The sequence below is a fragment of the Neomonachus schauinslandi genome, chromosome 15 (genome assembly GCF_002201575.2).
Source record: "Neomonachus schauinslandi chromosome 15, ASM220157v2, whole genome shotgun sequence".
Lineage (NCBI taxonomy): Eukaryota > Metazoa > Chordata > Mammalia > Carnivora > Phocidae > Neomonachus > Neomonachus schauinslandi.
Window position 1 is genome coordinate 10,845,700 of NC_058417.1, and position 20,621 is coordinate 10,866,320.

At 51.4% G+C, this 20,621-nt stretch overlaps 1 protein-coding gene across 5 annotated transcripts in view; it reads right to left on the reverse strand.

Annotated features, from left to right (window-relative positions):
* The window catches only part of EPN2 (epsin 2), an 80,260-nt gene extending 63,650 nt beyond the window's left edge, over positions 1-16,610 (reverse strand). For all 5 annotated transcript variants that reach the window (XM_021694782.2, XM_021694784.2, XM_021694783.2 and 2 more), the window contains exon 1: positions 16,453-16,610. The gene's annotated coding sequence lies outside the window, so the exon portion shown is untranslated. The remainder of the gene's footprint in view (positions 1-16,452) is intronic.
* Positions 16,611-20,621: the final 4,011 nt, after the last annotated feature.

Here is a 20,621-nt window from a genome sequence, read left to right on the forward strand (position 1 = left end):
ACTCCGGGGCGAGAGGAGGCCCGACCTCAGGCCCCATCAGAGAGCAAGCTCACCCACAGGCAGCCCACCTCCCCACCTGCAGCCCAGCCGGGGAAAGCGGAGAACAAAAGCTGCAGGTGAGGACAGGCTTTGGCCCCCAAAGGGGTGATACTCATTTGTCTGGAAATTTCCCTGTGAAGTGACTCAGTGCTCAAAAGATGCCAAATCAACGAGGTAGTGCACTCTCTCATCTTCAACAAAAACAGAGGCAAAACCGTATTTCCACACGACCTCCCAGAAGGAGAGCAACCTGGGGCGGACCGATTTAAATGATATTTCCATGAGCCTCACAGGGCAGTTTTTTTAGAAATCTCATTTCTGAGAGCTCGACTCAGAAGCCAGTGGGTTACAGAATGAGGTTTTTCTCTTGAAGAGGAACATTTCCCCTTTCCAAATTTTAAATGGATTTCCTTCTTCCAATTTCAAAAAACACCACCAAAACCCTTCAGAATAGCTTTTAAATTTCTATCAAAAAGATTCCTTAAATATCCACCGGCTGGTAGTGTGATGCAGCATACAAATGCAAACCTCAGAGTGACAAGTGTGTCTGAAGCCACCCGCCACCACCAGGCCCCGGGGGGGGGGGGGGGGGGGGGGGCCACGCAGCACAGAGCAGGGCCTGCCCTCCTCCCAGGAGAGGCGGTCTTGTGGGAAAGTGACCTCTGTTCACGGGGGGCTGGCTCACTAACCGGCCAGGCGGGCGTAACACCAGTGGGCAGAGAATCAGGGACCCTCCCCCGGCGTGGGAGACCCGTTCACCTAACCCCTTTGCCTGTCCCCATGCGGCACCAGTGCCGAGGGCCCCAGAAGGAAATGACCAGCCACTGACAGGTCACAGGTCTCCCTGAAGTGAGCCAGCTGACCCACGACCCAGACCCGCTCTCTGGGTTGGATCGGAGCGAGCTAGGGAACCTCAGGCAAACAGATTGCCTAAGGGAACTGGCCTGTGCCTTCTTCTGGGGACTTCTGGAGAGAGAGGCAATCAAGTGTGTGGTAAGAACGGGCTGCCACCCACCTCACCAACATCTCATCATGGGCTCAGCGTCACCAAAGGGAAAAGACACATTCAGCAACCAGAACAGCCGCCGGCTCGACCGCTGCTCCTACCTCAGAATGGAAGACAGCATTGGGGCGGCGGATCAGGTATCGCGTAGTCCTACTCTCTCATGTACATCACAGATGGGGAAACTGAGGCCCAAAGAGGCCGGTGTGGCCCTCTCTGGAAGCCTGTGAAGCGCACACAGTGCTACTGGTCCTCAGTTCCCCTGTCCAGCTCTGAAGTCATCCTCCCCACTGACCACTTCCCCATCTCAGCACCAGCACCAACAGCCTCCCCCGCCCTCACCCACAGCCAACTGGTTAATCAGCCCTCTCCATCCGGCAAAGCAGAGAGTTCCCTCGTGGCCTCCCGGCGCCTCTGGGGGCTGCAGACCCCGCCACCCCCAGCAAGGGAGAAGGGGACAAATCACAGGAAGTGCTGACCTCTTCCCTCCATGGCCATGGCCGTGGCCGTTCAAGGGAAAGCTCTGCACCACCCCAGTGATGGTCACACACACCATCAAGATCCCTGGGTACTAAACAAACTGACAACTTAGAGAAAACAAACCGAACCACTAACAGCGACTACAGTGAGAAGGCCATAGGTCAAGTTTGAGTTTGGTTCTTCCTACTTCCAAATTTTCCTTGATGACCATTAAAAAACGCACCCTAAACATTCTCCGAGACTTAGGATAAAAAAGAAAATCGGCCTGGAAATACTGTATTACAGATAGTCTATTTTGGTAGAGCAGACGGAAACACAATCAGAATTAAGCACAAACTGGGCCCCAAGCATGGGACGCAGGTCCTGAATGGCCCAAAAGACCTGGTTACAAAGCTGTACTCCTCCTAGGCAGGCCTGAGATCTTCAGAGTAAAATCCCAGTGGCTCCTCCCCAACCCTGGTCCAGGAGTGAAGGCTTCTGCGGTTCTGGCCACAGGGAGAAGTCCCTTGGAGCTTTCCCACTGGTTCCACTGGCAGGAAAACCACTGGAAGCCACATAATCCTTTTTACTCAGCTTCTCTGAGCTGAAACCACCCTACTTTGGGGTAGGCTGTCCTCCCAGACTCCATCCTTCTCGTCTATTTATCCCTGCCTTGCTTGCTAAACAAATGTGAAATGGCCTAAAGCAGCGGGTTCCCAACCCACACATGTGAATCTCTGGGGAGCTCTGGAAACATACTTAGGCTCAGGCCCCCTCCCAGAACAATTAAAACAGAAGGTGGTGGGGCATGGGCATGGGCATTTTAAAAAAAAAGAAGCTCGCCAAGTGATCCTGACAAAGTATAGGAGCCAAGCAGAGACACCCAGAGCACGATGAAAAGCAAGTAAACAAAGAAATCCCGGCAATAAGGAAAGAAAAGGGCGGGGGGGGGGGGTGCTGGGTTAGAGCCCAAAGTACAGGCCACACTAGAGCTAGCACGAACGACTGACTTTGAGGTGAGCCTCCTGACGGCCAAAGCAAAGAGGATTCACACTGTCCACAAGAGAGAAATAAAGCAGATGCACAGAAGTTCCTCCTTGTCCTGGGACCTGAGATGAACATCTCCCTGACACCCTCCAAAGGAGGACACACAGCATGATGCAACGAGAGTGTATGCCACTTCCCACCCCACAGGGCAGCCCTTGCGAAGGGTACCCACCAGTCAGCAACGGACTTATCCAGGGCTGTCCTCTAACTCCTTGCTAGAAATAAGAGCCTAACCGAAATCAACGTCTATATATACAATATGCTGCCAAATCCACTTCGTCTTCCTGAGCACGACGTACCTAACCTGCCACCCTGAACTCCAGCACCTTGTCATGACAACACACGGACACAGACTCTGTTTACTGAGGCACAGAAATAAAGGAAGTGACTCATGAAAACACCAAGAACACTGAGTCTGTCCCCATAACGCAGGAGGGGGCAAAGTCAAGCATTTCCCTCAATGCTAATGCAGAGAAAGGCCACTGCCCACCCTCAGACCCATAGCTGTGGTCTCTCAGGTCTAAGAGCAGGGTCCCCCCCACCGCAAGATTGGCAGCCCGGGAAGCAGGCCTCACGGCCACCAAAACCAAAAAATAGCAGAAGAGGCCTCTGAGTCCCTTACGCATAGTATACTTTTCTGTTATGTATGATGTACTTCGGGAAGAAGTTCTTTGTAAATGTGTTAAAATCAATGGAATCAAGAAGTAACCACCCTCGTACCCCCTTATTCGTGACATTTTCTTTTTGATCCACGCATCGCATCACATTTCAAAGTAAGCACTGACAAGTTAAAGTGGTAACTACTCCCAATCGCCAAAGGTGGAAACAACCCAAATGTCCGTCAACAGATGAACAGATCTACAAATTGCGGTCTAGCTACACGATGGAATACTATTCAGCCATAAAAAGGAATGACACACGTGACCCCACGGCTGAACCTGGAAAACACTATGCTAAGTGAAAGAAGCCAGACACAGAGGGTCGCGTACGTATGACACCATGCACGTGAAATGCCCAGCACAGGCAAATCCTAGGGACAGAAAGCAGATTAATTCTTTTCAGGGGCCGGAGGATGCGAGGAATAGGAGCAACTGCTTAATGGGTATACGTTTCCTTCTGGGGTGATGAAAAAAGTCTGTTAACTATGCTGTGGGGATCACTGCCCAACAGTGTAAATATACTTAATGCCACTGAATTCTTAACGCTTTGAAATGGTTACCATGGTAAATTTTGTGTCACATGTATTTTACAATACAAAAATTAAAATAGCAAAATTGTCATTGTTTTGGGGTGCCTGGGTGGCTCAGTCGGTGATTTTGGCTCAGGTCATGTTTTCAGGGTCATGGGATCGAGCCCCACGTTGGGCTCCATGCTCAGCACGGAGTCCGCTTGGGATTCTGCCTCTCCCTCTCCCTCTGCCCCATCCCTGTGCTGAGCGTGCCCATTCACTTGCTCTCTCAAATAAATGATTAGTTAATAAAATCTTAAAAAAATAAATCTCACTGTTTTGCCCTAATAGAAATGCTAACAAAATTCAACCCACATTAAGATTTTGTATAAAGATGGATCATTATTCCACACGTGCAGAAAGTCAGCTTCAACCCCAGAGCATTCAAAATCAAAATTAGGGGGCGCCTGGGTGGCTCAGTCGTTAAGCGTCTGCCTTCGGCTCAGGTCATGATCCCAGGGTGCTGGGATCAAGCCCCGCGTCGGGCTCCCTGCCGCGTGGGGAGTCTGCTTCTCCCTCTGCCACTCCCCTTGCTTGTGTTCCCTCTCTCGCTGTTTCTCTCTCTGTCAAATAAATAAAATCTTAAAAAAAAAAAAAATCAAAATCAGGATGGCTGGTGGCCAGTCTTCTCTTAAAAACAAGTTTCCGAAGAGTCCATATCTGCCTCTGCCGGTGATGCGTACCGAGGGCACTTACCCACAAAGTCTGCGATTTGCTTTGAAAGTAATCGAAGAGCAGGGAGGGGGAAGGATCCTAGATGGGAGCTCGCTGAACTGTATTTATATAATTGAAATTCTCCATAATGAAAAGTCTTGCTTTGTTTTCAAGCAATTCCCGAATCTTTAATATACTGGATAATGCTCTGCAGAGGTAAAGACTAGATGCCCTCAGGCTGTCAAATTCTGGTGGCTCCACCTGGTGCTCTCCACCTGCACCCCACAGTTTAGGGTCACGGGGGCAGGCCTGTCCACAAGAGGCCACACAAAGGGCTCAGAAAAGAACCAGAGCCCCAGGTCACACTGCCAGGCAGCAACACATGGAGTCATCTGACCTAGTCCCTCACACTGCAAACCAATACATTATCTAGGCCTCCAACATGCCAGCCCAGAATTCAGCTATCAGCTAGGGGCAGGAAACCAGGAAAATTGTTCACTGACATGCCTTTAACAGAGCTATGGGACCCCCGCCACTGCAGACAGAGCCCGCCTCCCAGATCCAAGGAAAGGAGGATGCTGCTAGGCTCTCGCGAGATGCAATAGGTTAAAATTGCAATTGCCTATCCACGTGTTTCACCTCCTCCTCCTTCCTCTTCGAGAACTAAATGAGGGGTGGGAGGTAAGGCAGGTATCCCTCCCTGTTGTATTCCCAGTAGCTAGAAAAGTGCATGGCCTGTAGTAGGTGTTCAACTAAATGCCTGTTGTGTGATCCCGACTTTTGATGGACACCGCTCTAAAGGTGCATCATAAAGACTTGCTTCTCACAAATGCCAATGTAAGACATCAAATGGAAGGCACCAGAATGTACTAGGAGAAGACGAGAGACAAGGAGTAATGGTACAAACACTACCACCTAAAATAGCATCAGAGATGCTCTGGAATGTGAAGCCCGGGGTCAGAGAGAAGGGGGCATGGAGAGGAGGTGTGGGTATGTGCCAGGCACAGGAGGGCGTGAGACGAGCATCTAAAGCTCGGGCAAGGGAGGGCAAAGAGGAGTCTGGCAAGCTCCAAGACCCTGCACCCGAGGCGCTGCCGTGACTAACGCTATGTGAGGCCCTGGGCTCCAGAGCAGGGCCCAGGCAACGAAGGGAAACGAGGAGGCATCATGGGAGGGGTGGGGGCTGCGGAGAACTGGCGCCCGAAACCCCTTCCAGAGACGGCGCCGACATTGGCGCTGACCCACTGTTGCCAGGCAACAGTGCAGGCCCCCAGCTGCCAAGCGTTCCGATTTGTCAATGAAGCTCCAAGTCCGCATTGCTCTGTAAGATCTCCTGATTTTCAGGTTGGCGACTCTGGTAGACAGAATTATGGCCTCCCAAAGATGTCCACATCCTAATCCCAGTTACAAGGCAAAGGGAAATGAAGGTAGCAGATGGGATTAAGGTTTCTAATCAGCTGACCTCAAAATAGGGACAGGAGCCTGGATTATCCAGTGGGCCCAATGTACCAGCAAGGATCCTTAAAAGTGGAAGTGGGAGGCCAAGGAATCAGTGTCAGAGAGATGTGGCCTGAGGACAGGACTAGCTACTGCTGGCTTTGAAGACAAAAGGGGCCACGGATCAAGGAACGCGGACAGCCTCTACAAGCTGGAAAAGCCAAGGAAACAGATCTTCTCCTGAGGCCTTCAAGAAGGAACACAGTCCTGGCTACACCATGACTGTAGCCCCCTGAGACCGGTGTTGGAAGTCTAACCTGGACGACTGTTTGAGGCCCCTGCATTTGTGATCATTTCTTACAGCAGCCATAGGAAATTAATACAGCAACCAACTTTAATTTTTAAGAAAAAAGGAGGGGCGCCTGTGTGGCTCAGTCGTTAAGGGTCTGCCTTCGGCTCAGGTCATGGTCCCAGGGTCCTGGGATCGAGCCCCGCCATCAGGCTCCCTGCTCCGCGGGAAGCCTGCTTCTCCCTCTCCCACTCCTCCTACTTGTGTTCCCTCTCTCTCTGTGTCTGTCAAATAAATTAAAAAAAAAAAAAAATCTTTAAAAAAAAAGGACAAAGGACAGTAGAGCCCAAACAAAACACATCTGTGGGCTAAATGGGGCCCGTGCACCACTTTTGTCTGGTCTACTCCAAGGCGAGTTGAGGGCTGGGCATCTCCTGGGTACTCAGCACCGAGCCTGGCCCAGGCACTCTCTGACACGCATCCCAGGGTTAGCTACTGGGTCCCTTACCTTCACAACCCACTCATAAAATTCTCCAGGGGTTTCTGGAGAAATAGAGCTGCTTGGGGCACCTAGCTGGCTCGGTGGGCAGAGCACGCAACTCTTGCTCTCGGGATCATGAGTTCAAGCCCCATTTGGGCGTAAAGCTTACTCACCAAAAAAATAAAAAAATCAAAGCTGCTCGAGTGTAAGTGTAAGGAGCTCCATTCCCAACGGACCTGTTAGCCGCAGCACCACAGACGCAGACAGACGCAGATGGGGCCAGACCTCACCCCAGGACCTGAGAAACTGGCCTACAGTAGAGGGTGGAAGCAGTTAGAACCCTTCTCTACTCTGCCTTCTGCACACACAGAGAAGTGAAGGCTGTTCAGCTCCCTGGGGAAGCCTCCAGGCCCTCCCTGCCAGCCACCCACAGGGCACTCTCTTGCTCAGTGACTCCCCAGCACCGACAGCAATGAGATCACTTTGGGGTTTTTTTTTAAACAGCAGAGGAACACTTTTCAAAGGAGCTCTTTTTAGTTTCCCACGTTCAGAGCGGAGCAGAGCTGCTCTGATCAGAGGCAAAGTGGAGGACCCAGAGCACTGCCCACTCAACCATCGAAAGGTTGTGTGAAAGCCACGTCCCAACTCACAGCGCGCTAAGCACTTGGCCGGTTCTGCTGCATATCCAGCCCTCCCTCCTCTATACCCACCCAGCTCAGCCCAAGCCTGAGCCTGCCCCTGCCCCTTCGGGCCTTGGCACAGCGCTGTTCTCTGGCCCCAAGGCCTCTCATCGGTGTCCCCCAGAGCTCCCACTTGCCCTTCAAGACTCTACCTACCCATCATCTCCTCTGAAGCCTTCTCTGACACCCAGATTCACTCTCGGTATCTGATACCACTTTTTCAACTTCTCCCTCCCCAGGCTGCCATTACTTTTCCCTCCATCAGAAGCCACTCTCTGCAGATCATGAGCTTACTTGAGGGCAGAAACTTGTATCTTGTCACCCATGTGTTCCCAACCTACAGGGCACACTACGTATGTGCTCAATAAACACTGCAGATGGAATGAACTGGACTCTAATTTTTTTCTGACAATATCATAAATTATGATACGGTGATATGCATTAAATGCACCGGTAAAACCTCCCTTCTGCTCTTCGACTAATCAAGTGACTCAGGTACCCTAAATCCCAACTATCTTTAATAGAATTACTTTGAAGAAATGTAGCTTTAAGGTTTACAAGTAGTGTTTGCTGCAGTCATTACAATTAGAGGCGGAGGGAGGAATCTGGCTCGCACGCAGGCTTGAAGGACCAGGTAAGAACCCGCTGTGCCTGCTCCATAGGCCCGGCTGCGGAAGGAGGATCAGCAAATGAGTGGGGAACCGTCTTTTCTCCTGCCCTCACAGGGTTTACACTCTTGGCTACACCAGCCCCCTTTGGCCAAGGAGCTCAAAGGCAAACTTCAGCAGCCTGGGGGGTGGGGGGTGTGGTCATCTCTCCCTGGCGCGATTCCACCTTCTCTGCCGCCCCCTCCCTCTTTCCCGAGCCAGTCCTCAGCTACTCCACAGGAGCTCAGGGCCCAGCACCCCATATCTCACCACCGCACAGGCTTCTGGCTCTCTTCTGCCTCCAATTTTCTCCCACCTTCTAATCCCTGCCGCTCCCTGACACTCCCCTGAGCGTACAGTTCATCTCGTCAGCCCACACAAACCATGAAAATCATCTGGGGCACTTCTAAAAAAGCTACTGGCTCTCCCTCCGTGGTCTGGGGTGGGGCCCCCTCACAAGCATTTTTAAAAAGCTTTCCAGGCCATGTGATCTGCAGGTGCAGCCAAGGATAAAAAGTGCAGGCTCGCAGGCTGTCCCATCCACACTTCCCAGCCAGCACCGAGGCCTCCAGGGCCCCTGCCTCTCCCCAAACAGACCCGGACTCCAGGACCTCCCTTCACGCTGACACGTACCTTGTGCTGTCTCTGGAACTGTGACCTACCCAGTCTCACCAACCTGCCCGGTCAGGCCCTGCCACAGGGCCCCTCCCCACACACTTGAGCTCCCTACTGCCACCACCACCAAATCCCAGGGCCGCTGCCTCGTCAGAGCCAACAGCCACCCGGCCACCCTAGTCCTCACTGTTCCCAGCGGGCATCCACTCTGCAGAGCTGCTTCTGTGAATGTGGGGATGTGGGGTGCCCCAGCCCACCCCAAGCTTTGCCCCCTGCTGTTCCCTCCACCTGAAATGCCTTCCATCTGTCTTCTGTACCTGGGGTCCACCTCAAATCCTGCCTTTCTCCCTGACGTCTTCCCTGACCCTTCCAGATTTTTCTCCATTCTCGATGCCCTGACAAAGAATCAAAATCACAGCTCAGCAAACCACCAGCTTCTAATTGTCTCACAAATGTTAACTTTGTCTTCTCAATCGGTGGCAGGAAACATGGCATTTCATTTACACCCATCATTTTGACTAGAGATCACATGCTGCGTATTTTCCAGGCCGACGCCGACCTCAAATATTCTGCTCTAATGTCACGAAACGGTCCTTGATTTGATGCCCATACGTCTACATCAACTGAACTACTTCTCATAAAGTGGTATCAAAATTCTTCCCCTTGTCATGTGTTTCCCAAATTTTTGGACCCAAAGTAGTCATTATACCCCAGGACAGCAATGGATACCAAACAGGCGCTCATGGAGAGCTTGCTTGCAAGTAAAAATGTGACTTTTCAGGCTGTGACCGTTCCTCCACTGCCAAGGCTTTTGGGGGGAGGGAGGTGGGGGAAAGGGGGCAGACTCTGAACAGCCAACCTCTAGCTCTCACGATTTATTCACCTCAGCCTTAAAGAGCTTACAAAACAACAAATTTGAGTCCAAACCTCCAGGGCCTCCACAGAGCGCAGGGCAGGTACCCACACGTAGCTGTTTACCATTCCTTGGCTGGGGAGCTGCAGGCCATTTTCAAACCTTGGGAAAGTGATCACACCCCAACCTCCACATACACTGTTAAGACCAGAAAAAGCACCCAGTTGCTGTAAGTCATATGTTAATTGCCTGCTGAGGGAGGAGACACTTTATATTTTTATTTATAGAACTTTTTAAGACTATCGCGTTCTTCTGTAGGAACTTGATCACGTTTTACCAAACAGCATTAACCAGGAGATTTTTTTTAGTCCTTAATTCCCATGTGTCATGTTTACAGAGCCAGTGTGCAGAGCTTCAGGATTACAGAGTAAAAAAGAAATGAGCCCTTTCCTCAGAGCAATTTGGCCAATTATTTTAACACAGTTTTGCAAACACAAAAACCCTTACCAGCCCACACAGACTTCCTCCCAGCCAAGCCAGCTGGGGTCCTCCCAGGTCCCCGCTGTACGCTACCAGGCAGATCGAGGTCTTTGAATTTACTTCCGTGGCCCCAGACAGGGAGGGGAGGGGTTGTCATAGAAATGGCTTCATGAGGCTCCAAAACCGGACAGGTATGGGACTGGCTGGGGGCGCGGGAACAAGCCTGACCCCTCTGAGCCTCAGTCTGCTCATGTGTGTGTGAAATGCGTACCTCCCAGGGTTGCTCTGAGGGTACAGCAAGGCAATGGGAGCACCCGGCAGGCCTGCAGAGTGAGGTAGTGGAAATAATGTGGTTTTGAATCTGACACAGGTGGCAGCAAATACCAGCTGGGGTAACTTACTGGCGGTGTGGCCTGAGGCAGGTGGCTGAATCCCTCTGAGCCTTAGTTTTTGCATATGCAAAAAGCGAAATAGTGACCTTGAAGGATCATAATGAAAATTAAATTAAATATTGTGCCTAAAAGGAGTAGCATAGGGCCTGGCACACAGAAGACATTCAAAAACTGTCAGGGCGTGCGCTCGAGCGCGCTCTCTCTCTCTCTCTCTCTCTCACACACACACACACACACACACACACACAGGTTTGGTTTTGATGGACAAGCTGATAATTACTATTGGTGGAAAACAATTTTCTCCCCCAAACTCTAAACACCAAAGAATATTAAATCAATCTGAACTGTTGGAGGGAGGAGGAGTGACTTCCATTAACACCAGTGGCCATCCCTAATGGCCCCGTGGGAGTCTGCCTGGTGCCCTGACTTTCTCAGCTGCATTTCTAAAAAGCCTTGACAGTGAACATCTTGTTGATGTGCGGGAACGATGAACCAGCTTTTCTAACAGAATCCTGGACTTACCGCCTCTCCGAAGGGCACTGACGTCTCACAGCCCCTTCATGAAGGAACACACCCCGACTAACTCACACTGTGATGATGCCTGGGACCACGGTCCCAGTTCCGATCACGTAAGAACAAAAGTGAAAACATCTCTTTGACAAACGAAACTCCCTTCCCAAGGGTCATGCCATCATCTTCTGAGCAATCCGGGTACATTTCAGAGGCAGAAAAGCACTGCTGTGTTTGAGTGTCCCGGCACGGTCAGGCACCCCTTCGTATTCGGTCCTCTGCGCCGGGGTCCCCAGATCTGGTTCCTGGGCCAGGAACAGCAGTAGCACCTGGAAACTGGCTGAAAACGCACATTCTTAGGCTTCACCCCAGACCTACTGAATCAGGCTCTCTGGGGGTAGAGCCCGGCAATGTGTCTGACAGGACTTCTGGGTGATTCCAATGCACGTCTGGAGTCTGAGAAACACCCGTCTCTTCTGCAAGATGGTTATTATTAGCCCCACTTCAGAGATGAGGAAAACGTAGCTCAGTGATTAGAGTGCTCAAAGCCACCCAGCCAGGAGACCAATCTGTACCCACGTCTGATTCCAAAGCTATTTCTCACATGGCCTTTGTAGCCAAACTGTCTGTACCATTTGGTGCCCTCAGTTACTGAGCCACCGGGATGTGACGATGACATTAGCTTCAGAAGGGTGTGAGTGAGAGGAAGGATGAAGCCTGCTCTCAGAAGTGATTAATTATAGATGCTTTTAAATCCACATCATGCATCAGCCCTAGACGGTCGGCCATCCCTCAGGACGAGCCTGCTTTTCCCTGCTCCATTTATCAGCGGGGTTGCCATGAAGAGAAGGGGGGGTGGGGGAGTCCCTTCATTTACAGCCCTCTATGCACCCGCTGCCTAGCACTCCTTTGAATAGAAAGAGAAGGAAGTTACCTATTCTGTCTCCAGAGCGCTTGAAAGTGCAGCCTTGACCGAGAGGAAGGCTTCTCGGTGCCCAGGCACAAAGGTTCCAAGTACATGGGGATGCTGGGAATGAGTCACCAGAAAGAATCCAACGCATGTACACGGAGCATTTTAACAATGTTGCGGGTCTGGTTCAAAGGAGGCAGGCCTTTTTTTTAATCTAACCCTAAATCTGGCGTCTATCAGTTCAAGTGGTTCATTAAACTCTTGACATTCAACCCACAGTGCTTTCACTGTGATCCCAGGTTAGAAAAAAGAAATCTCATTCACCATTCCCAGCCTTCTACATAGACTTGGTGGTGATTTTCAAGATTGCAAGTTTATCCTGTAATTTAAATGAGTACACCTAACACTGAGGGGCTTTATACAGGAGCTGGTGGGGTAGGAAGCCAGGTTTGGGAATTATACAGACCTTGGCTTGACTTCTGGCTGTGCTAGTTCCTCACAGGTTACTTTCCCTCTCTGGGCCTGCCTCCGTTTTTCCACTGGCAGATGGGTGGGGTAATCCCATCTTGTACGGTTGGTTGTTTCTTGCTTTGTTTTTTAAGTAGGCTTCACGCCCAGTGTGGAGCCCAACATGGGGTTGAGATCAAGACCTGAGCTGAGATCAAGAATAGGACACAAATCGGGGCACCTGGGTGGCTCAGATGGTTAAGCATCTGCCTTCCGCTCAGGTCATGATCCTAGGGTCCCGGGATCGAGCCCTCCATCGGGCTCCCTGCTTGGTGGGGAGCCTGCTTCTCCCTCTCCCTCTGCTGTTCCCCCTGCTTGTGCTCTCTCATTCTCTCTGACAAATAAATAAAATCTTTATTAAAACAAAATAGGACACTAAAGACCTGAGCTGAGATCAAGAATAGGACACTTTGGGGGCGCCTGGGTGGCTCAGTCGTTAAGTGTCTGCCTTCGGCTCGGGTCATGGTCCCAGGGTCCTGGGATCGAGCCCCGCATCGGGCTCCCTGCTCAGCGGGGAGCCTGCTTCTCCCTCTCCCCCTCCCCCTGCTTGTGTTCCCTCTCTCTCTGTGTCTCTCTCTGTCAAATAAATAAAATCTTTAAAAAAAAAAAAAAAGAATAGGACACTTTGAACAAACAGCCCGTTTTTGTTTTCCTATGTTATACATTGATGTGAAGACAAAATGAAATTATATTTAAAAAAAAATAATAAAGTCTGCTGACACAACTTTGCATTTCAAGACATAAAAAACTTAACCACATGACAGGAAAACAGATCTAGTCAAAAAGTCCACAGATGGGTTACACTGAATACACTCACTTAAGGGCCCCAACACTTATTTCACTCTGTTTTTCTAAGTTTCTATTTTTAGACACCCCGAACAAGCTAAATCAAACCAAAGAAAATTCCATTGACAAAGTTATCAGAAAGTTTGTCAATTTTCAACAACTCAACAAGATGGACATAAACAGTCATTTCACAATGCAGCTGACAAAAACAAAATATGCTCTCTCCCACCCTCGACAATCTTAGTTACATCATCCCACGGCATTCGTCCGTTGTCAACCTGCAGTAGGCCTTGAAGCCAGTCTCCTCACCTCTGTGAGACTCAGTTTCTCAAATAAGGTAGCACGTGTAAGAGTATTTTCCAATCCAACAAACCCATTCGAATCCCAGCCCCATCACTTACTAGCTGTGTGACCTTGAGCACATGGCTTAAGCCTCTGGGTCTCAGTTTCCTCAACTGCAGAAGGGGGCTCAGATGCCTGTGGCTGATGATACCCGTGTGTCACATAACATGACATACCCATATGACGTATGACTGTCGGGCTAACAGTCGTGGTTTTTGCAAGAGCAAAGACAGAACAGTAGAGCCTGTGGTAGGGGATCAATAAAAGTTTGTTCCTCGGCCCCCAGGACTACTCACTCACATCCCAGAATTTTACTGAGCATCTCCCATGTGTCAGAGACTGAGGTGGCCTCGAAGATGTCTCAGATGTCCCAGATACAGACATCCTATGATTAAGTGCTCCGAAAGCCTGGGGGCGGTGAGGCTTGGAGAGAAGAGTCTGAGGGACCCAAACACTGGTGGAGCTGGCTGGCAAAGGCTTGACAGAAGACGTTCGTTTAAACTGGACACATGAATAGCAAGTTCAGCAGACAAATGGGGGACAGAGTTTGAACTAGAAAATTCCTCATATTCCCACCAACCTCAAGTTCCCCAAATGCAAGCCCTTTCATTTCGGCAAGGCTCACAGTCACCAGGTACTCATGCCACGAAATGACAACCACCACCTTCATCCATGTCCCATCAATCCGACAGGAAGGTTCCGGGGGACGGAAGGAACAACTGCCAAAAAGCCTTAAAAACTTTAATGCGCTTCCCAAGAGTATGAAAGGGACAATTCCATGCATGAAAATTTCTTGGCACTTTAGTCCACAAAGAACTGGAAGTTACCCTCTTCCGAATGAAATCTTTTAAGAAAAAAAAAAAAAGCTCACTCTTTAAGTTCTGGAAGAGCCAAGCCATTAAAACAAGTCCTAAAAACCCTTTTAAACTAAAACTACTTTTGTAGGACTCTTATCAGAATCCCAACTCTTAGGAAATCCGCACGTTACCATGGAAGACAGCTACGCTAACAGGCATCAATTATATTTCTACAAGGGCTTTTTTTTACAAGGGATGGGTCATTTTCAAGGCTGCATACATAGGTATCACTTGCAAGTTACATTTCCGCACACACCAGCCACCGTGTTTGACATAACACACCTTGCTGCGATAGAGTTCTCCACTGAACTTCCCATCTGTCAAACTCAAGGTTCAAGGAGGTAGAAAGCTTGTGTAAACCGGGAGAGCTCAGTACATCCCACAGGACCATCCAAACTTGCTCCTGGTCCAGGGCCCTGTGGGATACAATCCTGTATCGTGTCTTACAATAATTTGCCCTTTACCCAACTCTTTACAAGCCAGTATCTCTCTCCTTCAATGCTTACAGAAGAAAAGCCCAGTGGTAACAAGACCAAGCCGTATTAAAACTAAAGAAACTAGTCAGCTTTAAAAATATAAAAGTAAAAATACAGATAGAGTAAAGAGCAGATCTTGGTGGCTTCCGACACCATCACCGATCTCAAATACAATCAATGGAACAAGTCAGGAAAAAAAAAAACTGTAAGTCCCTTCTGATGTTCATTTAAATACAGATGAAAAAACTTAATTATCAGTGCAAACTCAATCGCTGCTGTGCAGGATTCAGTATATGATTCTGCCAGCACCTATCATCTGGTATCTAGAGCTACAAGATGTACATGTTTTCTGCCAAATCTTCATTATCTTACGTAATTGGGAGGAGGGGGAGTAATTAAAATTCACCTTTTTCAATCCTTTTAACCTCCTGTTCCAACCTTTTCTTTCACAGGGCATTCTTCTGAGGTAGGAAGGAAGAACTCAACACTTCACATCTTTCCCATTATCTTGTGTGAATGTTAAAAATAAAAGGGAGGAGGGGGTGTTATCCTGAAGATCTCTCTAAAAAAATTCTAAAATGTGCGGAGAGAGCACCCCAGAGACCAAGCTTCTAGTTCTGTCAGTGACACAGTACCACTGCATGACCTTGGGCAAATCACTGCATCTCTGGAACCTCAGTTTCCCCCATATGAACCCCAACATGCGCAGGCCCCGTCCTCTCTTAAAAGCACAGAGTTCAGGTGCGTCCCCAGGACAAAACAGTGAAGGGACCCCAGGCCGTGCCCCTGGGCGGCGGAATGGACTTTCACAGGCCCCTGCCGGAGTTTCTGGGGAGAGCAAGCTGCCCCCACCCTCCCCAACCCCTCCGCAAAGCCACTGGGCCAACTTCAGGTCGCAAACAAAAACCTGTTGGCACGGGCCCCCCTAGGAAGGGGCCGCCCCCCCCCGCGCTTTCTGCCCGGGGGGGGGGGGGGGGGAGCCGCCCCACGGGCAGAGAGGAAGGGTCTCCTTGAAGAGGCCGGCCCCCACGCACCCATTCACCCACCCGGATTAGCCGAACGGGACCGCCGGGCGGGGTCTCTGCCATCCCACGCGGAACAAAAGGCATCTGGAGCCAGGCTCGGCCGCCCCCGTCCCCGCTGTGCTGTGGGGGTCGGGGGTGGGGAGGGAGAACCTGGTCCCTGGGGAGGGAAAAGGGCCCCGCTCCAGCCCGAAGGAGAGGGGGCACGGGACGGGATCCTGGACAGAGAGGACCCCTCCCCCGATTCCTGGAGGAAACAGGGGCTCGGCTGTGCACGGGGGCGGGAAGGAGATCGGGCTCGGCTCCGGAGGAAAGGGGGGCCTGGCCCGAGGAGGGGAGGAAAGTGCTCCGGGAGGTGGGGCGGGGTTGTTCCAAGCTGAAAGGTAGAGGATGAGGGCCTGGAGGGGGCTCCTGGATCTGGGGTGGGAGTAAGAGGAGCGCCTGACTCGGAGGATGTAAAAGGAAGAGCTCCCCGATAGGGAAATGGGGGGGGTCCTTGCAGCGGAAAGAGGGATCCATATGGGGAGGGGGCTGTGCTCCAACCCGTGGGGCGGCGCCTGCTTGGAAAGAAAGGGGTCCCACCTGAGGTGGGGACCCAGCTGGGGCAGCTGGGGTGCATGCTCTGGGGGGCTGGCTGGAGGGGAGCGGCGCCGTGAGGGCGTCCGCGCCCTGGGGAGGGGAGGGTCCGCGCCCCGGGGTCCCGCTCCCGCCCCCCGATGCTCGTGGGCCCCGGCTCACCTTCGCTCCTCCGAGCCTGCCCGGGTGCGCGGCTGCGGCCGCGGGTACCGCTGGGGAGGCGGGAGCGACCGGAGCCTGCGGAGCCGCCGCAGCCGCCGCCGCCGCCGCCGCCGCCGCCGCCGCCACCGCGTCTAGCTCCGTTTGACACCCACACACCAGCCAACATGGCGGCCGGGAGGGGGCGCGCCGGCTGCGTGCGCGCGCCCGCCGGCCCCGCCCTCCACCCGCCGAGGCCCCGCCCCCGCACCGAGGCCCCGCCCCCGCGACCTCCCCCCACATACCCTCGACCCCAAGCACAGCGCCCCGCACTCCAGCGGCGCCCCACGACCTACGCCGGAATCCCTCAAGCATCCCCCCAGACTCCACACACGCATCTCGACGACCCCCCAACCACCCGCAAACCCTGGCAAATTCATACCCGAACCCACGCACTCGGCAGCCTTCACTCGGACCCCCGCAAAAAACGCCCATCCCATACTCCACACGCATCTCGCCATCCTCAGGCACTCACACAGAGCCCTCCATCAGCGCTGAAACCCCATTCTTAACCTTGCAGTATGCACTTGAAAACATTATTCCAAAAGGGGCTTCTCTCAGGAGGTAGAGCCTGGAAGGGGCCAGGGGCTACTGGGGCGCTGGTCACCTTCGGTTTCTTGAGCTGAGTGCCATTGTCACAAGTGTGTTCACTTTGTGAAAATTCACTGATGTACACTTTAGATGTAGGCACTTTTCCGTATGTGTGTTGATACTTCAATAAAACACACTCAAAAATCATTCTGAGAAGGGATGCATCAGCTTTGCTGGATTGCCAGAGGGATCCTTACACTAAAAATGTGGAGCCCTTGGCTCACCGTCATCCTCACACGAGGAATTTACAGACTCACCGCTTCACACGGCCTGAAACTCACAAGAGCAACAGCAACTGCCCCCTCCGCCTGGTTCATCCAGTGCCCAAGAGGCACCTGCTATGTGCCAGGCTCTGTGCAAGGCTCAAAAGGAGTCGAAGACAAAGCTGGACAAGAGGCAGACCTTGGAGAGGTTCCTGGGACCTCACAGCTGACTAACCTACTCCAGACAGGGTCGGGTCAGCAGAAACCCCTCACAGAAGTCTGGGGTGTGGTTCAGGGCTCGCTGGGTTGGCACACAGCACCATCCCTGTTGCCTGTGTTCCAAGGAGGCCCAGGTGACATCAACACTCTGCCAAGCTCTGGTTTCAGGGAAGCTGTGTCCATGAGTCCCATTCTGCCCTCACTTACTAAGAGACCTTAGACAAGTCATTGCACTTCTCTGAGCCTTATAATCCTCCTCCCTATGAAGAAGCCTGGTGGATGAAGACCTCCCTTCTGTTCTTCCAAGCTGGGATCTAGACTTCCCTTCTCAGGGACAAATATAAGAGCGAAAGGAAAGGGGAGAAGAGAGAGAGAAACAGAGGGAAGGGGAGGAAAGAAAGGAGAGGGAGGGGAAGGACAGAGAGGGGAGGAGGGGGATGGGGAGAGAGAGAGAGAGAGAGAGAGACTAACACATTTGTAAAGTCACCTGGCCATTTTTCCTCTATAAAGTCCAGAGCTGGTAGTTCCAGATGCTAGAAACTCCTCCCCATGGTTTGCAACCCCTCCCACTGCTCAATGTCCCTTCTCCACCAGGAGAGTGAATTAGCCTTATGGCAGGAACCTGAGCTCCCTGTTTTTGAACTTGGCTGGCCCCTCTTCTGGAGAAGGCTCTCAACCAATCTAACACTCCCTGTAAACTGCAACTCACTCTTTGCTGGGCCTTCTAGAAGAGGAGAACTTTGCATGAAATCATGGCTCCTGTCCTCAGAGTTTGCAACTTCAGATGAATTATGCCCACACACCGTGGGTGCCCGGTGCAGGCTTGAGTGCTTTACCTAGGTAGTGCTGCCCAATAGTTCTTCCTGCAGTGATAGAAATATTCTCTAGCTGTGCCATCCACATGTGAGCACTTGGGATGTGGCTAGTGTGACCCAAGGAGCTGAATTTTTAAGACCTTACTTAACTTTAATTAATGAACTTAAATAGCCACGTGGGGCTGGATGCTACCACACCAAACAGCGGCTGGCCTAAACCTCACCACAGCCCCACAAGGTGAGCAGTCTTACTGTCCACATCTTACAGATGAGAATTTGAGGTTTGGAGAGATGCCAGGGCTTGGTCATCCAGGCCAATTTTTTTCTGCGTACAGAGCCCATTGCCTTCCCCACCCAGCTAGCAAGTCTGCGTAGCCACAGAGATAAAATGCAAACTTTGGGAAGAGACCTGGATACAGATAAAGAGACAATGAGGGGTTGCCTGGCTGGCTCAGTTAGAGGAGGAATGCAACTCTTGGTCTCAGGGTTGTGAGTTCAAGCCCCATGTTGGGTGTAGAGATTACTTAAATAAATAAATAAATAGACTTAAAAAAAAAAAAGAGAGGGGGGCGCCTGGGTGGCTCAGTCGTTAAGCGTCTGCCTTCAGCTCAGGTCATGATCCCAGGGTCCTGGGATCGAGCCCCACGTCGGGCTCCCTGCTCGGCGGGAAGCCTGCTTCTCCCTCTCCCGCTCCCCCTGCTTGTGTTCCCTCTCTCGCTGTGTCTCTCTCTGTCAAATAAATAAATAAAATCTTAAAAAAAAAAAGAGAGAGAGAGAGAGAGAGCTAATGAGCTTAAGTACAGCCCAGGAAGTAAACTGGAGAGCAGGAGATTGAGCCAGGCTGGGGAGTGGAGGAGGGCCCCCTGAGGCTGAAAGACCACCACCCAAGTGCAAGGTCAGAGGGGGCATTCCTGCATTCCTCCAAGTCCCTTCTCCTTCCGCACTGCTTTGAGATGTGAAGCATCTCACCACCTTTCATGGTCCCTCTCTGAATTCACCCTCACAATGAGCCCTTAAGGTCAGCAGTCCTATTCCTCTTTTACAGATGAGGAAACGGAGGCAGCAGACAGCCATGCTGGGATCCAAACCCAGGTTCTGGTCCAGAGCGTGGAAGCACAGGGCTGGAGCACACACCTCCATCTGCCCTCCCTGGTGTAGCCGGGGCACAGGGATGCACAAGCACCTATCTCCGGGGGTCCCAAACAGACCAGTTTCGACCACCCGCGCAGACAAAATCCAAAGGCAGAGAGACAAGTGGAGGGGTAAAACAAGAAAGGAATTTATGTGAGGCCAAACCAAGAAGAAGGTTGACTAGCTTCTCAAAGACTGTCTCCAAAGTGCTGAAAATACTTCCAGGTTTACGCAGGAAAATGTGGGACAAAGGTCTGCGGTCCCCGCAGGTGGGCAGTAAAGATCCGTCCATCATTGTCTTGGAGTGGATTGCCTGCGGGTGGGGTCTTGCTGGGTCAGGGCAGTTGCTGATTGCTTAACCCATATTTAGTTCGGTTCCCAGCACCAGATGATTTGCCCACAGGGTCTTTTACCAGAGGGAAGAGATAAACTGGAAAAAAGTTAATCAATTGGAACATTTGAGGTCAAAATGGATGGAAAGCCCTCTTTCACTAGGATTTGGAGGTTGGTTCCAGATGCATAGTGAGGCAGTGACTGGGGCTGGTCAGAGCAGTGTTGCAGGAAGCATCGAGATGGTCGCATCGAGATGGCTGTGCAGGCCAAGGGATATCTTGGGTTAGGGAGGGAGGGCATGTTGAGTGAAAATAATTAATGCAGGCGCCTGGGTGGCTCAGTTGGTTAAGCCACTGCCTTCGGCTCAGGTCATGATCCTGGAGTCCCGGGATCGAGTCCCGCATCGGGCTCCCTGCTCAGCAAGGAGCCTGCTTCTCCCTCTAACCCTCCCCCTTCTCATGTACTCTCTCTCTCTCATTCTCGCTCTCTCAAATAAATAAATAAATCTTTAAAAAAAAAAAAAGAAAGAAAATAATTAATGCAGGATAGTCGGAAAAAAAGGCAGGCACGGACAAGAGCCCTTCCCTGTCCCTCCCACCCTAAGAGGAAACCACCTTTAAAAGGATTTTACACCACCCTGGAAGGAGCCCTCCACCCTTTCCCCTGTGATAGGTAGATGACAAAAACCTGATTGGATGACAGGAGCAGGGAGGGTTAATCAGATTAAAACAGGCCGTCAACAAGCCCAAAACTTTGGTGGCAACCCTCTCAGGTCCCCTCCCTCTTCGGGAGATTTGTACTTTTGCTCAATAACTATGGATCAATAAACTTTGCTTTCATC